Below are 26,962 nucleotides of genomic sequence, written 5' to 3'. Positions count from 1 at the left end.
CTATTTAGACTTACAGAAAAGTTGCAGAGATAGCACAGAGAGTTCCCTTTATACCCAATATACAGATCCACTTTGCCCATCCATTACCGGAGACACCCAATTGCTAAACCAACCTTGCCTCATAACAGCGCCCAGTCCCTAGTTAATCCTTATTTTTCCTAGTCTTGCCCCAAGAAACAGCAACCAATGTAGAACTTGTCCCTGCTTCCCTTAGATCTTCCTCAGAATCTTTCACAGAAGACAAACTTTAGAAAAGATGCGTCCCTCCTCCTACCTGCTGAGTAGCATTCTGTGTTTGCTTGGTTGTGCCCTCCCTTGCTGCATCTACATTGATAAATCTGAGTTTGTCAGAGTACTGGCTTGCCTCCAGTGGTCTTTGGCAGATCAGACTTTAATAACTTATGTAATAGGAGGTCTGCTAGACTCTGCCATACTTTTTAGAGATTTAAAGTTGATTTTGTGCATGAATGTACTGAATAGCCTATTTGATGCGATTTTGAAGGCAATGGATGAGCAGCCCTCTGGTGTGTCTGAAGTGGTGGTGAGGTTGGTAAAGATGGACCAGGGCTTTGCTATACTAGATTAAAATTTTTATATACAGTGTCTATTTTGTTAATGGACAATTAGAGATGGTAACAACACTAATAGCCTCCTCGGTTTTGGTAAATGCCTTTTCTTGAATTCACAGGATGCACTAGGCAGTGTGCCAAGTGCTTCCAGACATTATTTCATTTTATCCTCACAACACTTCCAATTTTCGAACAGGGAATGTGTGCTTCTGAGAAGTCAAGTTAGTTTTCTTTTTTCTTTCTTTTTTTTTTGCTGGGAATATTTATTTATTTATTTGGTCTATTAACACCAAGATCTGCAAAAAACAACCTCTAAACACAAGATAAGAAAACTCGAACATTAACATTCTTCAATTTTGTGTAAACTCTGCAGTACGGAAAATATACAAACTTCAAACAGCTGCAAAAATAGTGTCTTTGGGAGAAAATAGAGTTTCTACATCGATACAAGAAAAATAGGCATTTTTCTAACCCAATCCAGCCCTGGGGCGGGTGGAGAGTATAGATTTGCCATTTGCCACCTGGAGGAATGCCAGCTCTCCTCCCCACTGCCCACCTGGGGCTGGGCGGGCTGGCCTGCTACTTAAGACAATCTTTATTCAGGGTGAAAGCGAGATGAAAATGCCACTTGGGAAAACACTTGTTTCCTCCTTCTGCCAGCAGCTGAATTGGTCAAGTGTTATGGCCCATTAGGACTGCTTTGGTCAGCTCCTCTAATGAGAGGGAGGCGTGGGGATAGGGCTGAGAGGATGGGGGATCTATCTTATGGTCTCCTGGAAGGGAGGGAAGGAAATCTGTGGCGTCCTCTCTCCTTCATTCATGGCCAGCTTGCTCTGTGACAAAAATAAGGGCCTCCTATACAGTCATTTGGACTGACACCCAGGGGTGAGGGACTCCAGACCTTCTGGGTGTTTTCCACCAAGTGAGGGATGTGGCAGGTACACAGGTGTGAGTTGTGAGCTGCCCAGCTGCTAGTGGAGAAGGCAGGTCCCATCACGTTCAGAGGGGCCAGTGCCCATCAAAAAGAGGACCCAGGACTTTGACACGATAAGTGAAAGAAAGTGCTCAAAGGCCGAGAGGGAAGGGCCCCTCCATACCCCATCTCAGGGGACCTGGGGAGGGACCTGCCACCAAGGCACTGGTCTCTATGGTAAAGTGGGGCAGGGATGGGACCCTCAGACCATCAGGGAGCTCTGGAAAAGCACAGACTCTTCTGATGGTGGGGTGCGCTGCCATGGCTCGAAGGGCAGTGGGGAGGCCTTGGAGGCCTCCGGATCCTTCCGAGGTGGTGGCCTGGGGCTGGCCGGGGGAAGGGGAGACCCCGGGTTTGAGGGGCAGTTACGGAAGATGAAGCCCATGCCGGGGAAGAAGGGCTTTATCAGGTTGACGGGGCAGAAGGCTGAGCTGGTCGGGTTGAAATGGACTTTGTTCTTGTCAGGACAGGAAGTCAGGAAGGCCAGGTCAGGACCTGGGGACGTGGCTTCTTCAAACACACGCACTTTCTCACAGCCTTCTGGGGGCTCTCGTTTGAAGACGTAGCTATGATTAGGCCGAGGGGAGGCAGCAAAGGCAAGGACAGGAGATGGGCTGCCATCTTCAAGAAAGGCTGGGTGGCCTGGAGAGGAGGCTTTGTCGTTGGGGGTGGATGCCAGCTCCTCGGCGGCACCCCGGTGTTCCTCATGACTGGCCAGGCCACAAGGCTGGGGGGATGCCAAGGACATGGAAGGAGAGCTGGCAAGGTTGCCAGGCTCCAGGAGGAGGAGGGGATGATCACAGCTGCCACTCTGGGGAGGAGCTGGGGCCCGGTTCCCATCAGGGATCTCAAGGATCCTCAGCAGCTCCTCTTCTCCCTGCTCCTTCACAAACACCTCCTCCAGCTCTTGGTTGAGCCCTTCCAGGCTCCTGTGCAGGCAGGGGCTGAGTCGCAAGACAGGGGACCCTGAGGGGAAGCTGGGAGGGGACGCCCTCAGTGCTCCCCGCACTGCGTGGTCCCCTGGGAGTAGGGAACCTCGCTCCTTCTCTTTCCCACTGCGGCTCAGCTTTTGTCCTCTGCAGTTGTTGCTTCAACTTGGAAATCTCTTTTCGGTGGTCTGTGCTGCCCCAGGATGCTGAGCGCTTGTGTGCACAGGAGCTGGCACGCTCACCTTCTAGCTCTTGCCAGGACAGGGGTGTCTGGGTGGCCTTGTCATTGGTGCAGCAGGTGAAGGCCCCATCAGCATCTCATGGCCACTGGCCCGGAAGGTAGGAGCTGAGGATGGTGTCCAGGGAGAATGTACGCCGGACCTGAAGTGGCTGAGGCCTAGACACTGACTTTTCTGGGGCCACCGAGCATGGGACGCTGGCTGCACGGCCACCCCCGTCCCGGCGTTGGTGCGGCTGCTGCAGCTGGAAGGGGATCGTGGCCCTGAGCGGCTGCAGCCCAGCCCGGGGGGAGCCGGCGGGGGCTGGGAGAGAGCAGCCCCGTCGGAGCACCCCCGACCCTCCGCGCCCCGGCCCCCAGGCACCTCCGCCTCTGCCGCCCGCTGCGGCCCCTGCCATGGCCCGCCCGGCTGCCTGCCTCAGCCCCCCAGCGAGCCCCACGCCGTCAAGTTAGTTTTCTAAGATGGAAAGTAGCAAGGTAGGATTTGGACTCAGGGCTCTCTGATTCTGCCTTCTTAGCTTCTGTTAAGTTGTTTCGTTTACAGATTTTTAGGAGCTCCGAAATTGTGAGTTTCCACCCAACCCCCTCTCCCCTGCCCCAGTTAAGTTTCAGAAAAGTCCTTTAACTTTTGTTCATTGTAAAATGTATCTCCAGTAGAAGGGGTATGATATGGTTTGGTTCTGTGTCCCCACCCAAATTTCATCCTGAATCGTACTCCCATAATTCCCACGTGTTATGGGACAAACCTGGTGGGAGGTGATTGCATCATGGGGGCGGGTCTTTCCTGAGCTGATCTCGTGATAGTAAATTAGCTTCAGGACAGCTGATGGTTTAAAAAAAAAAAAAGAGAGTTCCCCTGCACAAGCTTTCTTTGCCTGCCGCCATCCACTTAAGATGTGACTTGCTCCTCCTTGCCTTCTGCCGTGATTGTGAGGCCTCTCCAGCCATGTGGAACTGTAAGTCCAATAAAACTTTTTTCTTTTGTAACTTGCCTAGGGTCAGGTATGTCTTTATTAGCAGTGTGAAAACGGACTAATACAGGGCATCTGGCTTTTCTGGGTTTTGCCTGCACTGACGGAGATGTGGCAGCCATTGCCTCTGGTCTAGTTTTGGCTTTCTATGATCTTCTCTGCTGTCTTTGTAGGGACCAGAGTCATGAGAATAACCCTCACTAAGGTGACCTAATATCCCTTTCAAATTTTAAACTGATGTGTGTATTTGACATTACTGCAAGTTTTAATGACGTCTTCTAAATATTTACTATCTTATTGTAAATCTCTTGCTTAATGAGGAGAACCCAATGGAAGATTCTGATACTCTGACTGGTTTTTGTTGTCTATAAGGACCTTGAGCTTCTAGGTCTCTCCGCTCGGCAGAGTTTGGTTGGGACAGAGTACAAGTTGCTTCTCATGCAATTTATGTGGTTGCGGCCCAGTGAAATAGTTCTTTTAATGTTTGGGAAATACTCAAAGGGAACTGAAACTTTTTTTTCCATAGGAACCCTTCAGTGAATATGCTATTTCAATAGGCCAGCTAATAATTCTCTGAGAGCTGGGGACTCACATGGGTCCTTGCCCACTTCTTTTTCCTAAAGAACCTTAGGAGCAAGTATTTACCACAGATGTGACCACTAGTGGGGCCCCTGAGAATACTCAGCCTCTCTAAGGTTTTGGTTCAGGTCATTTTGTTCTTTGCAAAGTCTTTTGCTAGTGACAGAAAGTATCTGTTGACCTGGTCTCTCTATTGCAGTTAAGTGATACCTTAGCCACTGAAAAGATTATTCCCTTGAGTAGAAATGGAAGAATGTTTCTATTTGGTAAACAGAAAAGTTGGAGGGTGGGAAACTATAACTGTGAGAGGCTGGAAATGGGGGTTGGGAAATATTTGACAGCAGTTACATGGCAATCTTGGATATTGGGATGGCTTCATAGGGGGTATGCAATAGAAAAATGTGATATTTATTATAAATGTGTTTGGAAAAATAAATGCTTTATACAGAAAAATCCTAGTCTTGGCAGGAAGTAGTACTCCCTGACCTAAAAGGCCTTTTCCATATTGAATTCATCTGATTCAATCAAGGTTTGTGAGTCATGAGGAAATGTATATAAAGGTTACAGCTCCAACAGAAGGGCAAAAGATGTATTCCTTAGTAGAAAGCCGCAGAGCCCAGTAAAAAACAACACACACACACACACACAGAAAATCTAAAATCAAATCCCTACTTTGTTACTCTCTGTGTAATGTTAGGCAATTTGCATAGCCTCCGATTTTCTTGTCTGTAAAAGTGAGGTAACAATACTCATCTTATAGGATTACACAAAAGAACATAAGTAGAGAGTACATTAAAAAAGGATAATTCTCATGGTTGTTATGTAGTCCCTGTAAATAGGATGGAGTCCCAAATCAAAGAACAGGCAAATGAGAACAGAAATATTTAACTGTGGAACCAAGAATTGCTTTAAAATTTAAAGCACTTTAAAATTCATATTAAAGTGAGCTGAACAGTAGTTTAAACTTTCAATTATAAAAAGTTGGTTTGGGAGAAATGAAAGAAGAATAGTTATCAGCTCCTGAAAAGGGTGAGGGCTCCATGCTGGCCCTAGAAAGCAGCCCAAGCCTCCAAAGGGCTGTTTAGCCTCACCTGTTGGCAAAAGGGAACACCTGAAAGGATGATTTGGGAGTTCACTATTGCACCTGGCTCTATAAACGCCGATTTCCCTTCTCAGACATTTTAAGAGTCTGGCAAACAGAGCTTCTCTTTGGCTAACAGGAAGTCTTGCCAGAGTATTCTTAGAGTCCAATTAGGGCATTTGTTTCCACTTACAATTAGGCAGCATTTGCTCAACTGTCGCAAATAATGAGGGATCTAAGAGCTCAGAGGGTGGTAGCAATATAATTTAACTTTCATAAAGATCTTCATGATGTTGCATTAGGTGCTTGGATGATATTTGGTCAGCCTACAGTATGGCCAGGTTAATCTGGAATGACCAATCTCGTGAGCCTATTTCATTATAGATTCATTTTCCTTTTGCTTTATATTAAGATATAAATTCCCCATTCCTGTCAAAAGTATCTTCACTGTCTCCAGGCCCAGGGACTTGGTCATTTGTCTTTAATTATACTCAAAACACACCTCAAGTCCTCAAGTGTCACTATGAAGGTCTCTCTCCTCCTCACTGTCCTTTCCTTCCTTTGGACCACATAAGTTAGCACAGTTGCTAGTGGAGCATTTGGATTTCTTTTTCTTCCTCACTAGGTTGTAAATCTAAGAGTTGGTCTTATATATCTAGCTTTAATAATTATCGATTAAATGATTTTTAACACTCATGTTAAAATTATAATATGCTGAAGCAAAATAAGGTTATTTGTAGACTAAGCACAAGAACATGCAAAGACAGCATAAAAATAGCAATTCTCTTTTTATTTAATGTTGCTTGGCTTTAAAAGGAATTGGTTTTTGATTAGCCAAGCACAAAAATGATCTGTTTTTTGAGACTTTTCATAGTTCCTTTAAGTCTTCACCAGAGGTGGTTTTATTCTGGGGGGTGTGCTGTAGGATAAGCTCCTGTCCTTGTTTTTATTCAAATGACATTATTACATGATTCAATAAACACCCTTGATTGCTTTGAAAGAAAGCACTTGCTGACTTGACTGCATTATATCCACTAGATGGCAGGCAAGTGTTAGAGAAAGAAAAGGGAGAACCTGAATTGATTTTTTTTTTTTTTGGCGGGGGTGGGGGTGGTGATTGGTATATTTCCACTGACCTGTCTCAGTCAGCAGGCCTTGCCAATAACTCCTTAATTTCTATAAAGTTCTTCAGCTTTAGCTTTCCAGAGATTTTAAAAGTGATTGCAAAACATTCCATAAAATATAGCAGCCAGATATTTTTCCACTACAACACTGAACCCTACACTGACCTTTTATTCCCCCTAATTTTCTTAAACTATAAATGGTGTCCTGACCTAACATGGGAATTAAAATAAACTGTAACGAGGAAAAATGTATTTTTCAGAGAAATGGAGAAACCACACAAGTTTTTATGTATATGAAACCTGCAGTTTAAAATGTCAGAATTATTATTTTTTAAAACAATGATGTGAAATACAGTTTTGCCTACATGTGTGTAAGTGCTCTTTGAGAGAGCTTGGTGCACACTGTATCATAGATGCCAGCGCTTCCACTTGACATTCCTGTCAGTGTTTGAGATGATTGCAACGCCTCTCAGTAAATCTCCATTCTACTCCAGTGCACTCGCTTCCCAAAGTAGTCAGATGCTACTGTTTGTGCATTTCAGTGACTGCTAGGCTTCCTCTACCCTAGTTATGAGTATTTTCTTATTTTCTGCTGCATTTTTCATATGTGATTGGTCCTCTAGGTATGCGAATAAGATTCACAGATGAAATGGATGGTAAAATGAATGAGATTTAATTCAACTGTGCTAGTTCCCATACCTTCTTTAGAATCACATATTTCCCTATCACTATGAATAAGACGAGGTGAACACTGCCCAATTAACTTATGGTGTTCAGAATTATAACTTGGAATTTGTTACATTAAAAAAACTAAACAATATTACATATGGGCTTATTAAAAGCTTTATATTTGCTGCCTTCAACATTTGTATCCTTATTTGGTTTAGTTTATTGAAAATGAGGCTCTAGCAAGAACTATGAAAGTTTGAAATGTGAGAGGAAATTTTGACATAATTACTAAACTCATCAGTCAGATTTTGAATATCAGGACAAATGAACAACACCTGCATCTCACACCTGTGACTCCAGGATCCTTGCTGAATGTTGAGAAATGGGGAGTGAAGTGCCTGGGGTCAAAGGAGCTGCTTGCCAGAGTGCAGCACTTAAACTCTAGCCCTTCTCAGCTGTTAAGGATTTTTTTTTTTTTTCTCTCTCTCTCTTTTTTTTTTCTTTTTCTGAGACAGAGTCTTGCTCTGTCACCAGGCTGGAGTGCAGTAGCGCGATCTCAGCTCACTACTACCTCCGCCTGCCAGGTTCAAGCAATTCTCCTGCCTCAGGCTCCCAAGTAGCTGGGACTACAGGCACAAGCCACCACGCCTGGCTAATTTTTATATTTTTAGTAGAGATGGCGTTTCACCATGTTGGCCAGGATGGTCTCAATCTCTTGACCTTGTGATCCACCTGCTTCAGCCTTCCAAAGTGCTGGGATTTCAGGCATAAGCCACTGCACCCAGCCTGTTAAGGATTTTTAATGGATGTGTAGAAATGAAAGCTCAGGATCTCTGAATTGGGCTTTTCATACCCTTCCATGTACAACAAAAGTACTATTTGAAAAGTGGCAAGATGGCTGAATAGGAACAGCTCCAGTCTGCAGCTCCTAGCGAGATCAATGAAGAAGGCAGGTGATTTCTGCATTTCCAATTGAAGTATCCAGTACATCTAATTGGGACTGGTTAGACAGTGAGTGCAGCCCACAGAAGGCAAGCAAAAGCAGGGTGGGGTGTCGCCTCACCTGGGAAGTCCAAGGGGTCGGGGAACTCCCTACCCTAGCCAAGGGAAGTTGTCATGGATTGTGCTATCCAGCCCAGATACTATGGTTTTCCCATGGTCTCCCAAGGTTTCCCAGGGAACCTTGGTAGGTTCCCAAGGAGATTCCCTTGGGTACCTACACCACCAGGGCCCTGGGTTTCAAGCACAAAACTGGGTGGCCATTTGGGCAGACACCGAGCTAGCTGCAGGAGCTTTTTTTCATACCCCAGTGGTGCCTGGAATGCCGGTGAGATAGAACCATTCACTCTCCTGGAAAAGGGTCTGAAGCCAACGAGCCAGTGGTCTTGCTCATTGGATCCTACCCCCATGGAGCCCAGCAAGCTCAGATCCACTGACTTGAAATTCTCGCTGCCAGCACAGCAGTCTGAAGTCGACCTGGGATACTCAAGCTTGGTAGGGGGAGGGGCGTTGGCCATTACGGAGGCTTGAGCAGGTGGTTTTCCCTCGGTGTTAACAAAGCCACTAGGAAGTTCAAACGGGGCAGAGCCCACCACATCACAGCAAAGCCACTGTAGCCAGACTGCCTCTCTAGATTTCTCCTCTCTGGGAAGGTCATCTCTAAAAGAAAGGCAGCAGCCCCAGTCAGGGGCTTATAGATAAAACTCCCATCTCCCTGGGACAGAGCACCTGGGGAAATGGGCAGCTGTGGGCGCAGCTTCAGCAGACTTAAATGTTCCTGCCAGCTGGCTCTGAAAGGAGCAGTGGATCTCCCAACATAGCACTTGAGCTCTGCTAAGGGGCAGACTGCCTGCTCAAGTGAGTCCCTTACCCCTGTGCCTCCTGACTGGAAGATACCTCCCAGCAGGGGTCAACAGACACCTCATGCAGGAGAGCTCCGCCTGGCATCTGGTGGGTGCCCCTCTGGGATGAAGCTTCCAGAGGAAGAAGCAGGCAGCAATCTTTGCTGTTCTGCAGCCTCCACTGGTGATACCCAGGAAAACAGAGTCTGGAGTGGACCTCCAGCAGACCTGCAGAAGAAGGGCATGACTGTTAGAAGGAAAACTAGCAAATAGAAAGCAATAGCATCAACAAAAAAGGAGGACCACGCAAAAACCCCATCCGAAGGTCACCAACATCAAAGACCAAAGGTAGATAAATCCACGAAGATGAGGAAAAAGCAGCACAAAAAGGCTGAAAATATAAAAAACCAGAATGGGTCATCTTTTCCAAAGGATCACAATTCCTCGCCAGCAGAGGAACAAAACTGGACAGAGAATGAGTCTGACGAATTGACAGAAGTAGGCTTCAGAAGGTTGGTAATAACAAACATCTATGTGGCTAATGAACATATGAAAAAAAGCTAATCATCACTGGTCATTAGAGGAATGCAAATCAAGACCACAATGAGATACCATCTAAGGCCAGTTAGAATGGCAATCATTAAAAAGTCAGGAAACAACAGATGCTGGAGAGGATGTGGAGAAATGGGAACACTTTTACACTGTTGGTGGGAGTGTAAATTAGTTCAACCATTGTGGAAGGCAATGTGGCGATTTCTCTAGGATCTAGAGCCAAAAATATCATTTGGCCCAGCAATCCCATTACTGGGTATATACCCAAAGGATTATAAATCATTCTACTATAAAGACACATGCACATGTATGTTTATTGCAGCACTATTCACAATAGCAAAGACTTGGAACCAACCCAAATGTCCATCAATGATAGACTGGATAAAGAAAATGTGGCACATATACACCATGGGATACTATGCAGTCATAAAAAAGAATGAGTTTATGTCCTTTGCAGGGACATAGATGAAGCTGAAAAACATTATTTTCAGCAAACTAACCCAGGAACAGAAAACCAAACACCACATGTTCTCACTCATAAGTGGGAGTTGAACAATGAGAACACATGGACATGGGGAAGGCAACATCATACTCCGGGGCCTGTCAGGGGGTGGGGGCCAAGGGGAGGGATAACATTAGGAAAAATACCTAATGTAGATGATGGGTCAATGGGTCCAGCAAACCACCATGGCACATGTATGCCTATGTAACCTGCATTTTCTGCACATGTGTCCCAGTACATAAAGTATAATTTAAAAAATACTATGTGATTATATTCTATGCATTTAATAGTTAATTTAACTTTCATCTTTTCAATGTACAATTATCTTTACTTTTTCTCTAAAATATGTTGGGTTACCTAGTAGGATAAGACAAATGGAAGCTTATAACTATTATTGCATTTGCAAATAGACATAATCAAGAGACTTTGTCCTGGCAGTAACTGATGGTTGTCTTTGGCAAAAACTGTCAGTTTAGCCCAAGGAGTCATTGGGAGAAAAATCATTGAATGAAAATTAATTAATTCTGATAAGTATTTATTTCATGCCTAATATTGCTAAAACAGTTTCTTGAAAGAAATGGAAGATAATGAGCTAAACGTTCTTGCAACAGATTTCTGCCCTTGTCCTAAAGACTGTTTGAAACCGTTTGAAATGATCTCACCATTAGAACCAGCTGGCCCCATCTTTTTCAAAGATTGCCTGCTTTACAACCATCTTCTTTTTCCGTGCTGCTCATTCAAAATTGTATTCCCAGCATTCAGCACAGTACCTGGCACTTTGTTTGTGATAAATGAATAAATATAAGTGTTCTCAGGCCTTGAAATACATTTTGACTCTTTTGCTCATATTTTGATTTTTTCGTTTAAAGTCTGGTTATGTTTTCCTTTCTTTATTTTGTTTGCATTTTGGAAACCAAATTTTATTTTGGCTAACAGACCTTCCTGGATGCTCTAAAGTATAACTTAACATTCTTTTTAAAATAGTTACTTGGGTGATTTTTCAGTTTGGTTTTCTGCCTTGACTAGCTGGGAAGATGTGATCATTTTGCCTAAAAGTATGGTGGCTGTGTAATTCATTGTTTCCAAATCAGGATGCTATTGTGAATAACAGGGCATTTAATAATTATGTCAGACAATGTGTGTAAATTGGAACCATCCCAAGAACCTCAGCTTGTATGATCACCTTACTTAGCCCACTTTTGGCCTGGCTTATTCTTGTACTTCCTGCTCATATTTGAGAGTAAATAAATTTCGATGACCAGTTCCAAGGTAGGTGATGATCTCACAAAAACTATCTGATTTTTTTTTTCTTTTTTTCAAGATGGAGTCTTGCTCTGTCGCCAGATTGGAGTGTAGTGGTGCAATCGTGGCTTACTATAACCTCTGCCTCCCAGGTTCAAGCAATTTTCCTGCCTCAGCCTCCGGAGTAGCTGGGACTACAGACTTGCACCACCACGCCCAGCTAATTTTTTGTATTTTTAGTAGAGATTGGTTTCACCATGTTGGCCAGGATGGTCTCAATCTCTTGACCTTGTGATCTGCCTGCCTCAGCCTCCCAAAGTGCTGGTATTACAGGCATGAGCCACCGCGCCTGGCCTACTACCTGAGTTTTCTTGCCAGCTCATCAGAAATTCTCAACATTGTGCACTGTAGATAACTGGTTTTTTCTTCTTTCTTTTGTTTTTCATGGCTTTATTGAAGTAGAATTGACATACAAAAACTGCACATTTAAATTATACATTTTGATAAGGTTTGACATATGTTTATACCTGTGAAACTAACATCACAATCAAGACAATGAACATATCCATCACTCTCAAAAGTAATCCCCCTTCTTCTCTCCCTACCTGCAGGTGACACTGATCTGCTTTCTGTTTCAATAGATTATTTTGTGTTTTCTAGGATTGTATATGAATAGAATCATATAGTGTGCTATCTTTTAGTCTTCTATTTTGTCCTGGCTTCTTGGAGAGTCAAGAAGATTCTTCTGATTGTTTTTGAATAGTATTTCATTGTATGGACATTTTGTAATTTTGTTTACCCATCTGTTTATCACCATTTGTGTTTTTTTCCAGTTTTCAGTTATTACAAATAAAGTCCCTATGGACATTTTTGCATCTGCCCTTTCATGGAAAGATGCTTTCATTTCTTTGGGGTAAATACCTAGGAGTGGACTGACTAGATTGTCCTGGAGAGTTATGTGTAACTTTTAAGAAATGATCAAAGGTATTGTTTTCTAAGGTGTTGTACCAGTTTACACTCTTATCAGAAATGTATGAGAGTTCTAGTTGCTCTACATCCTTGTCAACACTTGGAACAGTCAATCTTTTAAAAAGTTTTAGGCGTTGTAATAAATATGTAGTGATTTTATTTGTAGTTTAAATGTGCATTTCCCTAACAACTAATAATGTGAACATCTTTTGGTGTCCGTATTTGTAATGCATATATTATCTTTGGTGAAATGTCTGTTCAAATTACCCATTTTTTATTGGGTTGTTAGTTTTCTTGTTAGTGAGTTTTGAGAATTAAAAAAAATATATATTTATAACACAAGCATTTAATCAGATATACAACATGAAAATATTTCTCCTAGTTTGTGGCTCATCTTGTTATTTCTTAATGTCTTTTGAAAGCAGAGTTCTTAATTTTGATAAAGTTTAACATATAAAATTTTTCTTATAGGAATCATGATTTTGTTGTTGTATCAAAGAAATCTTTCTCTAACCTGAATGAGTAACTGATTTTTAACCAAGAGTGACCAGGGTGAATTTAAATGAAATAAAAACTGATATTAGAAAATTGGGACATCTAGTCACACCAATCTATATATTACTTTTATTTTGGTATCAATTAAACTTCTGGAAGGGTTCAGTAATTAGTAATATATGATTTCTATTTTCAACATATAACATGACTGATTCTCACTTATTTAAAACACAACTTGTATCGAAGTTCCTTAATTAAAGGCATGACTATAAATGGCCTGCCAGATTTTGAAAGCAAAACAAGTGGAAAGAACCTTCCTGATAACTCTCTTCCCAGCCTAATTACCAATTTCTATAGGTCCCATGTAGACTCAAACTGAGCCTCTGAGACTTGCTTGAATTCATTCACTCCTCTCCATTTCTTCAGGCACTTCCCTAGTAACCATCATCTTTTGCTGAACAGTTGTCTAACTGCTCTCTTCTTCCAGGATGGTGCCTCCAACTTATTCTCTATTCAGATGCCAGAATAATCATAGCAGAATACAAATGTGAATATGCCATGTCCTTGCTTATAATTCTATGAATTACCCTTTATTTTTAAAAGAGATTTTTTTGGGGCTGGGTGTGTTGGCTCATGCCTGTAATCCCAGTATGTTGGGAGGCTCAGGTGGGCAGATCACTTGAGGTCAGGAGTTTGAGACCAGCCTGGTCAACCTGGTGAAACCCTGTCTCTACTAAAAATGCAAAAATTAACCTGCATGGTGGAGCACCTCTGTAATCCCAGCTACTCAGGAGGCTGAGGCAGAGGAATCGCTTGAACCCAGGAAGTGGAGTTTGCAGTGAGTTGAGATCGTGCCATTGCACTACAACCTGGGTGTTGCAGTGAGACTTCATTTCAAGATTTTTGAAGGTTTTTTCCTGTCTCTATCTCCTTCAGTTCTGCTCCGATCTTAGTTATTTCTTGTCTTCTGCTAGCTTTTGGATTTGTTTGCTCTTGCTTCTCTAGTTCTTTTAATTGTGATGTTAGGGTGTCGATTTCAGATCTTCCTAGCTTTCTGATGTGGACATTTAGTGTTGTAAATTTCCCTCTTCATATTGCTTTAGCTGTGCCCCAGAGATTCTGGCACATTGTCTCTTTGTTCTCACTGGTTTCAAAGAACTTCTTGATTTCTGCCTTATTTCATTATTTACCCAGGAGTCATTCAGGAGCAGGTTGTTCAATTTCCATGTAGTTGTATAGTTTTGAGTGAATTTCTTAATCCTGAGTTCTAATTTGATTGCACTGTGGTCTGAGAGACTGTTATGATTTCAGTTCTTTTGCATTTTCTGAAGAGTGTTTTACTTCCAATTATGTGGTCAATTTTAGAATAAGTGCCATATGGCACTGAGAAGAATGTATATTATGTTGATTTGGGGTAGAAAGTTCTGTAGATGTCTATTAGGTCCACTTTATCCAGAGCTGAGTTAATGTCCTGAATATCCTTGTTAACTTTCTGTCTCGTTGATCTAATACTGAGAGTGGGGTGTTAAAGTCTCCTACTATTATTGTATGGGAGTCTAACTCTCTTTGTAGGTCTCTAAGAACTTGTTTTATGAATGTGGATGCTCCTGTGGGTGCATATATATTTAGGATAGTTATCTCTTCTTGTTGCATTGATCCTTTTACCATTATGTAATGCTCTTTGTCTTTCTTGATTTTTGTTGGTTTAAAGACTGTCTTCTCAGAGACTGGGATTACAACCCTTTTTTTTTTTTTTTTTTTTTTTTGCTTTCCATTTCCTTGGTAAATTTTCTTCCTTCCTTTTAGTTTGAGCCTATGTGTGTCTTTGCACATGAGATGGGTCTCCCGAATACAGCACACTGATGGGTCTTGACTCTGTATCCAATTTGCCAATCTGTGTCTTTTAATTGGGGCATTTAGCAAATACACATTTAAAGTTAATATTGTTATGTGTGAATTCGATCCTGTCATTATGAATGATGCTATCTGGTTATTTTGCACACTATTTTGCAGTTTCTTCATAATGACATTGGTCTTTATATTTTGGTATGTTTTTGCAGTGGCTGGTACCAGTTTTTCCTTTCCATAGTTAGTGCTTCCTTCAGGAGCTCTTGCAAAGCAGGCCTGGTGATGACAAAATCCCTCAGCATTTGCTTGTCTGGAAAAGATTTTATTTCTCCTTTGTTTATGAAGCTTAATTTGGCTGGATATGAAATTCTGGGATGGATTGATAGGTGCAGCAAACCGCCATTGCACACGTATACCTGTGTAACAAGCCTGCACATTCTGTACGTGTATCCCAGAACTTAAAAAAATTGCCCAAAAAAAGAGAAAAAATAGAGTCCAAGCTCCAATGGGCCACAATTAGAGTGAGCGTGTATCTCAGTTTAAGCCATTATTATTCCAGTGTGTTTATAAATAGCAACTGCATTGTAGTTCCAAAGTGTCCTTGTTTGGTTAATAATTTATATGGTCACTCTACTTATAAGACCTCACTCCTTTGCACTTCAGTTATACCAATTTCCTTTTAGTCCCCTTTATTCATGTATCATTCACCACTGAGCCTTCATGTGCTCTGTTCTTCCTACCTGCAAAACACCGTTTTGGCTGGCTAGTTCTGATTTTTTCAATTTACCTTTCAAATGTCAGCCCGCATCGAACTACTTGTATAAAGCTTCACATGATGTTCCATATGTTTGTATTCTTTTACTTGTCTATGTACCCCCACTAGACTAAGTTTTTAGAGGGTAGAGGAATCTATGTTTCCTCCTTTAATATATCCAGCACTTAAGGCAAGTAGCTGTTAAACAAATATTTACTAATCAAACTCTTTGCATATTAGGACTTTGAGGCAATAGGAGGCATCTTTTTCTACTTTCCTGAGTGTATGAATCACTCAGGAAACTCTGATCTTGAGCAAAAATACTGACAGCTCCCATTACGGTCTAAGCAAATGAGTAGCTTATATAAAAATATAAAAACTCTCCAAAGATTGAGTAAAATTCTTCGATGAGAAATGCCCAAGTGTGAGATTCAGGTGTTTTACAACATCCTGTGTTTTTGTCTTGCCTTGTGGCATCTATCATTTTAATTTCCACTGTGCTTCTTGACTCTCAGAATTATGGTTTCTTTTTGTCTTTGGCCTTAATAAGAAAAAAAAAAAACCCTTAACTTCTATTATACTTAGACAAAAATGACTAGAATCATTTTCTGATAGAGAATACAAAGAGCAATGACAACCCAAAGAAAGGGAAAACCCGGAGGGAGGAAATAACAATAACCACGAAAGTTCCAAACCTCATCAAAATAAAGTCCTCAAAACACAATTTTTAGTTCTAAGTATCCAAGTAAATGTAATTACATAAGCTGGACTGTGCTTCACATTCCCTTATTTCCTTATTATAAGATAATGTCTATATTCTAGTCTCAAATAGGCTGTCAAAGTTCTTGCTCTGTTCATGTTGAAGCCCCTGGGTTTTATCTTGTTTCCTCACATCTGGAAAATATTCAATTTACAAATCTTATCCAGTTAAAGGCAAATACCAACTTCCTGAACTCTTTTCCTTATTCAACTTTCCTCTTTGAGTGTCTTCCTCTTAGACATGGTTTCTGCTGTAAAGTAAAGCCCACAGTACAGTTGCAGATTGCTAGCAAAGGATACCCTGAGGCACCACTGAATTGTCCTAACCTTCTAGGTCAAGGTTTCTGTTCTGCACTTTTCTGAAACATGATGTGCTAGCTCACCATTTGAGTCCCTAGCATACATATATATGCTATGCTATATGCATTACAATATACAGGAGAGAACCCAGTCCAGGTTTATTATTGCATTTAAAAAATATAATAGTTCTTATGCCATAATAATTACTTGCATAAAATAGATTGAAACTAATAATCACACATGACCCACTCTCTAGATGTAAACTCCTTTGGGTTGTTTTGTATGACCTTCAGAGGTTGGTAGGATATTCTAAAACAGTAGATCTCAAAATATGGTTCCTGGAGCAGCAGCATCACCATCACCTGGAAACTTGTTGGAAATGTAAATTCTGGAGCTTCACGACAGACCTCCTGGATCCAGAACTCTGGATTTGGATCAGAATGGAGATATCTATGTCTCAGCAAGCTCTTCAGGTGAGTATGAAAAAATCTAAAATTTGAGGATCACTATTTTAGGAGAATGAATCATCTCTAGTCTAGAAAAATACATATAGTTGATTGTACTCAACTATCAAGTGCTTTGATAATAGGAAGAACATTAAATAGCAACAAAAGAAACCACCTCTTCTAGCAAGTTTCTTGGTGCCCATTAAAAACAGAGGATTTAGTAGGAATGGAGTGAGGTTGAAGGAGAAAGATTACCATTTCTGAAACAGTGAGTCAATTAAATTCCCCACTCCTTGTTTTAGTTGCAGTTAGGAAAAAAGAAAAAGAAAAATGAAAAACCCTCTTCATAAATCAGAGCAGAACCTATATGTGGGCAGAATCAGGGTACTTCTTAGATTGGAACATAGAATAGGCTGTGGCCTATTGGCCATGGTTAGAGAAAGCCCTTACTCCACATATGTTGCAAGTTGTGAGTACTAATTCTATCCATATTTGTCTTTCATTTATGTGACTTTCATTTGTGACTGGGTCTACCTTACAGCTGCCCTGTGTTCCAGAGAGTAGAGATGAAAATACTTCATGAAAACTTCTTTTTCAGGATTTCAGCAATGTATAGTTATGAAATATCCATTCGGTGTTGCTTTTTTTTTTTGTAAATGAGACATCTAGGTTTCTAAAGGGGAAGATATTCCTATAAAACAGCAACAACAAACAACAATTCCTGTGTAGCGACTTCAACTTAACATTTACATTCAAGTTGTCAATGTTCCTAACATGCTGTTTTCCCATAATCATTGCAGAGCACATGGGCTCTAATAAACCCAGGGAATAGATTTAGCATTGTTTGACTTTGCCAAGAACTTTTAATTGGCATTGGCTGATTTATATTTCACATAGCAATTATCTTAAATCTCGCCCTGGTTGACACATGATAGAAACTCCTCAGAGGCAGCAAGAAGCTATCAAAAATGTGCAGTCGGTGTCCTGACATGGCCAAGTTGACTTGGCAGGGGAAGGGGAAACAAGACAGTTTTTCCACCTTCTGCCTATAGCATCCCGCCATATCCTGTCTGGGATATAGAGTCATTTTTGGCTTTTAAAACTGGTGCCTCATCTGGAAACCAAGTTTTCCTTCATCTGACCACTTATGTTAGAATTTGTGCGAGGAGTCATCTGGCATCCTACATTATTGATCTGAATATACTAGGTCCATTCCAACATATGCTGCTGCCATCTACTTTTTCTCCCCCTAGTCTTGGCATTACATTTGGGAATCAGAAAAATGTTAGCTTGTTCTAAGAACCAATCTTTATGACTGCAATATATGAAAAATGCATCTGGATGACTGTTTTTCACATAGTGCCCTTTGAGCTCCAGACATGTTCTAAGGGTATGGCTGGCAACATGTCACGTCTGACACTAAGGGTTTCCTGGGGCTTCTCAGGCTGACTGCATGCCATCCATCTCATTCTAGGGTTCTGCCCTTTTCCTCTCAGTGTTTTGTGGGCATCAAATCCAAATTCATCTGTTATTTATGTATATATTTTTTGTTTTTTGATTTCACCAGTATAGATCAAATGCAGATCTAGGAGTTGATTTTCTTTTGAAAATTATTTTTTAAAAATTGACAAATAAAAATAGTGTATATTTATTGTATACAACATAATGTTTTGAAATAGGTATACTTGTGGAATGGCTAAATCAAGCTAGTTAACACTTGCATTACTTCACATATTTATCATTTTTTGTGACCAGAACACTTAAAATCTTCTCTCTTAGTGATTTTCAAGAATACAATATATTGTTAACTGTAGTCCTCATGTTGTTCAATAGATCTCTTGAACTTATTCCTCCTATCTAACCGAAATTTTGTATCCTTTGACCAACACCTCCCCACCCATTTCCCTCTCCCTACCCTGGTAACCACCATTCTACCCACTGCTTATATGGATTCAACTTTTAAAGATTCCACGTATAAGTGATGTCATGCGATATTGTCTCTCTGTGCCTGGCTTATTTCACTTAACATAATATCCTCCAGTTTCATCCATGTTGTCACAAAGGACAGGATTTCCTTTTTTTTTTTTTTTAAAGGTGAAATAGTATTCCATTATATACATACACCACATTTTCTTTATCCATTTACCCACTGATGGACACTTAGGTGTGACGTCATATCTTGGCTATTGTGAATAATGCTACAATGAACATGGGAGTACAGCAACTTACTGGTTTCATTTTCTTTGGGTTTGTAGTGGAATTACTGGATCATAGGGATAGTTCCATTTACATTTAAGGTTAATTTTTTAATTTTTAAAAATTTAAAAAAAATTTAATTTTTTGAGGGACTGCCATACTGTTTTTTATAATGGTGGTGCTAATTTACATTCCCACCAACCAAATACAAGGGTTCTCTTTGGTCCACATCCTCCCCAGCACTGGTTCTCATTCATCTTTTTGATAATAGCCGTTCTAACAGGTGTGAAGTGATATCACATAGTTTTAACTTTAAACTTCCTGATGATTTGTGATGTTCAGTACTTTTTCATATACCTGTTAGTCATTTGTATATCTTCTTTTGAGAACTGTCTATTCAGATCCTTTGCCTATTTTTAAATTGTTTTTTTTTCTTGCTGTTGAGTTGTTTGAGTTTCTTATATATTTTGGATATTAACCTCTTCTCAGATATATGGTTTGCAAGTATTTTCTCCCATTCTATAGGGTGTTGATTTACTCTGCCGATTGCTTTCCTTGATTTGCAGAAGGTTTTCAGTTTGATGTAATTCCATTTATCTATTTTTGCCTTTGTTGCCTGTGCTTTTGGGGTTATATCCAAAAAATCATAGTTCAGACCAATGTCATGGCACTTTTTGTCTATGTTTTCTTCTAGTAGTTCTACAGTTTTAGGTCTTATATTTAAGTCTAATTTATTTTGGGTTGATTTTTCTATATAATGTGAGAAAAGGGCCTATTTTTTTTCTGCATGTAAATATCCAGTTGTTTCAACACCATTTATTGAGTACACTCTCCTTTCTACATGCGTGTTCCTGGCACCTCTGTTGAAAATCAACTGACTGTAAATGGATAGGTTTATTTCTGAGCTCTCTGTTCTGATCCACTGGTTAATGTGTTTTTATGCCAGTACCACGCTGTTTTGCAGGGTATTTTGAAGCCAGGTAGTATAATGCCTCCAGTTTTGTTCTTTTTGCTCGAGATTGCTGTGATTATTCAGGATTTTTTATTGTTCCAAACAAATCGTAGGACTGTTTCTTCTATGTCTGTGAAAACATGTTTTTGGAGTTTTGACAGGGATTACAATGGATGTGTAGATAGCTTTGGGTAATATGGCATTTAAACAATATTCTTCCAGCACATGAACTTACCTTTTCATTTATTTGCATCTTCTTCAATTTCTTTCATCAATATTTTATAGTTTTCAGTGTACAAGTCTACCTCCTTTGTTAAATGTATTCTTACATGTTTCATTTTGGGGGTAGCTGTTGTGAATGGGGTTGGCTTCTTAATTTCTTTTTCAGACAGTTCATCATTAGTGAATAGAACTGCTACTGAATTTTGTATGTTGACTCTGAAACTTTACTGAATACATTTATTCTAACAGTTGGTGAATTTAAGGTTTTCTCTCTCTCTCTCTCTCTCTCTCTCTATATATATATATATATATATGATCATCTCATCTGCAAATGGGGGCAATTTGCATTTTGAAAAATAATTTGTATGACTTTTATTTCTTTTTTGCCTAATCGCTATGCCTAGGACTTCTAGTACTATGTTAAATAGAAGTGATGAGAGTGTGTATCCTTGTCTTGTTCCTGATCTTAGGTGAAGAGGTTTCAATTTTTCATTGTTGAATATGATGTTAGCTGAGGATTTGTCATATGTCATATATGGCCTTTATTTATTTGAGGTACATTCCTTCTGTACCTAAGTTGGGGGTTTGTCATATATGGCCTTTATTAATTTGAGGTACATTTCTTCTATACCTAAGTTGTTGAGTTTTTTATCATGCAAAGATGCCAAATTTTGTTAAATAGTTTTCTTTATCTATTGATGATCATATGGTTTTTGCTCCTCATTCTATTAATGTGGTGTATCACATTTATAGTTTTGTCTATGTTGAACCATCCATGCACCTCAAAGGTAAATCCCACTTCATCATGGTGAATAATCCTTTTAATGTGCTGTTGAATTTGGTTTGTTAGTATTTTGTTGAATTTTTTGCATCTATGTTCACGAAAAATATTGATCGTATGGATCTATTTTCAAAAAGCCCTCTTATTCTGGCACATCAGTAAGTGAAAAAGAATACAGTCAGCTCCAATAAATTGGTTGTCAAATGGGATGCATCTGTGGGATGTTTACCATTCTCAGAATTCCATTCAGGGACATCAGTTATGATTACAAGGTCTTTTAGTAGGGCGTATTTTGGATTAAAGCAGAATATCTTGGTTCTTATGGTTCTGAGACCAACAGGCTATGTGAATTTAAGTGAGACAATTCCCTCTCTGTGCTTTTGTTTCCTCATTTAGAAACAAATAGTTGGGATTCCTTAGTTTTTAAAACTTTTAAAGTTAAACAGTCTAAGAATCTTACTAGTGCCATTCAACAGTTATTAGTCTTGAGTTTCATCTCTACTTGGTTTTGTCTTTCTCCACTTAAAATCCTCCCACACCTTATCAGAAGAGCTTGAATGAAGGAAAAGAAAGACCACAGGTTAGAGACAAAGGAAGAAATTGTTAATAGGTAATTAACAAGCAGTGTCAGTTTCTGCCTATCCCTGCACCATCTTGGGGCTTATTGTCAAAAGGTTTACCTCCCAGCATCAGCTCTGTGTGGTTCCTGAGACATTGAGAACCAAGCCAGGTAGCAGTCAGGAGCTCTATCTCCACCACTGGAGAAAGAGAATAGAAGGGATGTGATACTTGTCTGAATCACTGACTAATTGCAGAATCTCCTGGTCTTAGGAAGGCTCTGGGTATACTGAGGCACAGCTTTCAAATTCTAGGCCCCTTCTCTGTTTCTTGTATCCCAGTTCTCTACTCAAACTAGAAGGCCTTGACCTTCTACTTAGCTGTTATAAGCTGCCTGCTCCTCTCACTGTAACAGATGCTGGATCTTGTCTCCATATCCTCAGTCACTGTCTGACATCTAATTTAACAGAACATAAGCCTCAATGTATCCCTAATGCTTTTACCCACTAGACTAAAAGTATAAGTGCACCCTGCTGACTTCTGCTATTGACTTCCTTTCACCATATTGATCTTTGGGGTTTGGATGTTAGTATTAATTGAGCACAAAGTTTTTATGTGCTCTTCCTTTGCAATTTGGACTTCAGATCACCCTTGATTCATAATTCAGTTAGATCCTAGTCTCATCCTTCTGTTCAGTCTTTCTTATGGACTACCATTGAAATCTTAGAATTTCTACCAGTTAACCATATAGAGTTTGACAAACAGGAAAATAAGCTCTCATATTACTAACATTTTTGGAGTGCTGTTGTGCGGTGGAGCCTCCCAAGGGTTTTCATTGTTTGGCATATATTTCTCCTGGAAACCTGAGATATAAGCATTCTAGAAGCAAAATATTTTAGAGTTGAGTTGACCACATCATCAGAAATGCTTACATGCTTTTCTTATCTTTAATAGGTAATAACTGCATTGCAAATTGCCCTGCCAGAAGTAGTGAGGAAATTAATTGTCTGTTTATAAAACATGGAGTCATTTCTGAGTATGCTCAATTCACTTGTCCAAAAATAACTCCAAAAATGAATTGCACATTAGATTTACTGCCTATAATTTTGTAGCTTATAGATGCTATGATAGGAAGCACCACAAATTTAATAAGTTAGAAACAATTTGGGAATAGTTGAGTGGATATAAAGATATGTGATTCTGCTTTATGTTCTCACATTTTGAGAGAAGTATTTATGAGTTTGACCATAAGGAGCTTTTGATTCCCATTAGTGGTCACAGCTGCTCACTGTGAATGTGGCAAGTTTGCTACATTGAAATGTTAATGTCTAACAGCTTAGTTGTCAGGTCAAAAGATATGAGGCAAAATTACAAGATGTTTTTAAGTGTTTGAAAATTCCTGTGGAAATTATTCTTATTCCAAATGGTATAAATTTAAAAGAAATAAATGTTTTTTGGCATTTGAAATAATTATTTGGGCATCATCATTTATAATGGCTCTAGCTCTTTGACCTATTGCCAAGGCAACTGCATTGATAATATAGACCGCTTTATGGTATATAAAGTAGGGAAATTCAAGACCATGGAGGTTTGTTGGAATTCAAGACTTAGTTCTTGCAAAATTGATTTCAGAGAATTATAGAGGGTTAAATCTGCAAATGTCCTTTGAAATCATTTAAACCAGGCCCTCATTTTAAAGTTGAAGGAATTGAGATACAGGAGGTTAAAGGAGTTGATCAAGGTCACACATCTTTTTAGCAGAAGAAGTTGTTGCAGAATTCAAGACTGCTGAGTCCCAGTTTGATTTTCTTTGTATCATAAGCTGGTAAGAAGTAGAACTAAATAAGAGAAACAAGAGCTAAAACATTGCTTTCTCAGATGCCTTTAGATTTCTGGAGAGGAAACTGAGAAACATAAAAGGGGATCTTACTCACCTTTTAGTATCCTTCTCTGAGGTGGGTCTATAGTAATTTGTTTTTTATGTTTCCAGTTTGATACTTTGACCGCTTTTGAATTTTATGCATAATTAAAATGGATGATTCCTTTGGATTTATGGGTTGGCTTTTGTTTTCAGTCAGTTCTGGAACTGATGCCAGATAAATGAGTTCCAATGAATTATTCAAAGTTTCTGTGAAGTGAGGAATAACTATCCCACATGCTAAGAAAACGTGCCTTTGCCTTCTTGTTTGGTGACTGCATGTATTTAATTATGCACAGAATGTACTGCTGAAACTCTGACTGAATACCCTCCACTTAGGAAAAGCTAATTAGTGACGGTGATGTTCTGAGTAGGCAGCTGACCAAGAGGCTTCGTGATGGCAGCCAGATGGGGCAACTGAGCAGATAGCACAGGGCTCTGGAAGGCAGTGTCAACTTACCAGTCAGCCATCAAGCTATGTGTTTCAGGCTAAATGGAATGAAAGGTACTGAGTATTTTGGATGTGCACTGTTTTTAGAGTTCAAGACATGCAGAGATAAGTAACTATGTATTGGGTTAGTACTTTTTTTATCCTGGTTGTCCTGGACTCATTTTGGAGTTCTAACCTGTGTGATGTAGAGAAAAGCTCACTAGACAAGAGTGTCAGCAGATCTTCAATCTAATTCCAGTTTACCACTAACCAGTTGTGTACCCTTCAGCCTCCACCTTCAGTGTCCTTATCTAAAAAATTAAGTAGTTCTATGATTTTGTCTCTAAAAATCTCTGAGCCATCTTGCTCTTCTTTTCTGCCCAATTTCCCTAGGCCCTGATTATCGCAGTTTTGCTTACCTCTGACTTTAAAAGAAGTACATCAATATTCTCTCTGTAGATAAACCTTCTTCTGCCTTGGCTACCAGGTCAGGCTTCTCTTTCAGGAGAGATGCTTTTTGACAGCATCACCCTTTCAAGGTAGTGACTGTGATCTGCCATCAAGGCTCACCAAAATAGCCTATTTGCAAAAAGTGCTTAGTGATGGTGATGGTATTCATAACTGGATGGCAAAATCAGTAATTCATGACCTTGTTTTATTGATCCTTGTATTGGGTTAAATGGTGCGCCACCTCCCCCTTCATATGTTGAAGTCCTAGTCCCCAGTACTTCAGAATGTGACTTTATTTGGAAATAGCGTCATTGAAGATGTAGTAAGTTGTTAGGATAAAGTTATACTGGAGTAGCGTGTGTTCCTAACGAAATACAACTGGTGTCCTTATTTTTTAAAAAAATTGGACACGGACTTTCACACAGAGAGAATGTCATGTGAAGATTGGAGTTATGCTGCCACAAACAAAAAGTACCAGAAGAGGACTGGGACAGACCTTTTTCTACTGACTTTAGAGGGTACATGACCCAGTCAACACCTTGATCTTGGACTTCTAGTTCCCAAAATGGTGAGATAATCGATTTTTGTAGTTGAAGCCAATCAGTGCATGGTACTTTGTAATAACAGCCCCAGCAAATGAATACAATCCTCATAGAAATTAGATAGGTCATTGAAACATGTGTAAAACGTGGGTTTTTCCAGATGGCTAGGAAATCACAATGACTTAGTCCTGCCTCCTGCAATGAACTGTATTCTCCATCAAGGTCAATATCACTGGGTTCTTCAAAATGATAGTAATTTTTGTATAACTTAGGATACGCGATACATTTATTAGGATGAATGCACCCATTCAGGGGTAATACCATTTATGATTCTTTAACATTTGGAAATGTTTATGGTCGCTCAACTTAAACTGGCCTCAGAAGCAAACAGATATATAAAACTAGCAAACAGATATATAAAACTATCTTTGACTTCAAATAGCATTTAAAATGCAGAAATTCTCATTTACCAAATAAACAAGGGGAAAAGTTTGATCTTAAACTTTTCTTCACAGGTCAATTCACAACTCTAGCTTTTGATCATAGTAGCAATGAAGAGAGGAATTAACTGTGATCACTTTATATTACTAAGACCTGTCATCCTAACCTATCTCCAAAGATACCCCAAGCCCAAAGTATACTGAGAAAACTAGAAAAGAAGTTATACAGCAGGGAGTGGGATGTGGGTGTGTGACTAGAAAAGCCTAGAGTGAAAGACACATTTTTTCAGCTCTTAGATCCCAGCTGGAACCTCATTAATACTTATTAAAAAGGGTCATCTCTAGATATCCCCTGTTTTCTAAGTGGGGGAATATTTTCTTTAAATCAACATATGCTACCCAGAAAAATCCAGGAATTTTAGATATTTTGGAAATTATTTGGGAATTCTATGGCTTTGGTTTATGTTATTTGTCTAGTACTCTATGATACTCCCTCAAGCAGATAGTCACTATGTCCCTATGCAGTCAGTGAGATTCATCTCTGCGTTGGTACCATGTGGATCTCCAAATACCTTGCTGGATGCTCTGTGATGCCAAGACAACTTTAGTCTGGGAGACTAATGTTGGTCTGCCTGCAGATTCAAGTTCCAGGCATGAACATGGTCAGTACTATCTTTTTTTCTTTCCTCAATTTGGCTTTTGATCTTGAGATACATTTTCAGTGAGTTCCTTTACCCTATAAGCATGAAAAAAAAGATTAGCATTATCTCTTTTTGGTACTAAAGAGAAAAGATAACTTGTTTCAAAAATATTTCTGACAAATTCTAATTATCAGAAGAGGGAATGATGGTAAAATATATTTTCATGCTGTCTTGGTAATCAACTGGGTAGTTAAAAAATGTATGTTTTTGGCCGGGCGAGGTGGCTCAAGCCTGTAATCCCAGTACTTTGGGAGGCCGAGACGGGCGGATCACAAGGTCAGGAGATCGAGACCATCCTGGCTAACACGGTGAAACCCCGTCTCTACTAAAAAAAAAAAAAAAAAAAAAAAAAAGTATGTTTTTTAGTCCTAGATAGGGTGCTGATAATCTACTTATTCTACTTTAGAGGTAGAAAGAACCTGAGGGTTTACATTTTATTATTTTTTTATACTAACCTAAACTCTAAATTTCCTAGCCATAAAGGTAAATAAAGATATCATGATTTCAAGCTTCTTATTTTTTAGTAGAAAGTAATGTGTCATTTAAACAAGAGAGAAATAACTAACCAGCCTTGGTTTGTTGGAAACGTCCTGCTTCTTGGTGATATGTGCTAGGTTGGTAGATGTCTTGGCAAAAGTTTTATAGAAGAATCTATTCCAAGTTAAAGGAGACCCTACAGATACTGTTTTATAAACAAGGCATAGATTTGTGAGTTATCATGTATAAAATAAGTTGATGGTAAAAATATAACTATCATATGATCCAGCAATTGTACAACTGGCTATCTACACAGAGGAAAAGAAATCATTTTACCAAAAAGACATCTGCATTGCAGCACTATTCACAACAACAAAGATATGGAATCAACCTAAGTGTCCATCAATGAATGATAAAGAAAATGTGGTATATACACAATAAAATACTATGAGCC

The 26,962-nt window shown here is 39.7% G+C and overlaps 1 pseudogene across 1 annotated transcript; it reads right to left on the bottom strand.

Annotated features, from left to right (window-relative positions):
* Window positions 1–823: 823 nt before the first annotated feature.
* Window positions 824–3,141, bottom strand: LOC101018053 (annotated as a pseudogene). Its single transcript, XR_160620.4, has one exon. The product of XR_160620.4 is annotated as a protein FAM117A pseudogene (transcript).
* Window positions 3,142–26,962: the final 23,821 nt, after the last annotated feature.

The sequence above is a fragment of the Papio anubis genome, chromosome 6 (assembly GCF_008728515.1).
Source record: "Papio anubis isolate 15944 chromosome 6, Panubis1.0, whole genome shotgun sequence".
Classification (NCBI taxonomy): Eukaryota; Metazoa; Chordata; class Mammalia; order Primates; family Cercopithecidae; genus Papio; species Papio anubis.
The sequence above is the reverse complement of the archived record's forward strand: the minus strand, read 5'-3'. Positions and strand labels throughout refer to the sequence as shown.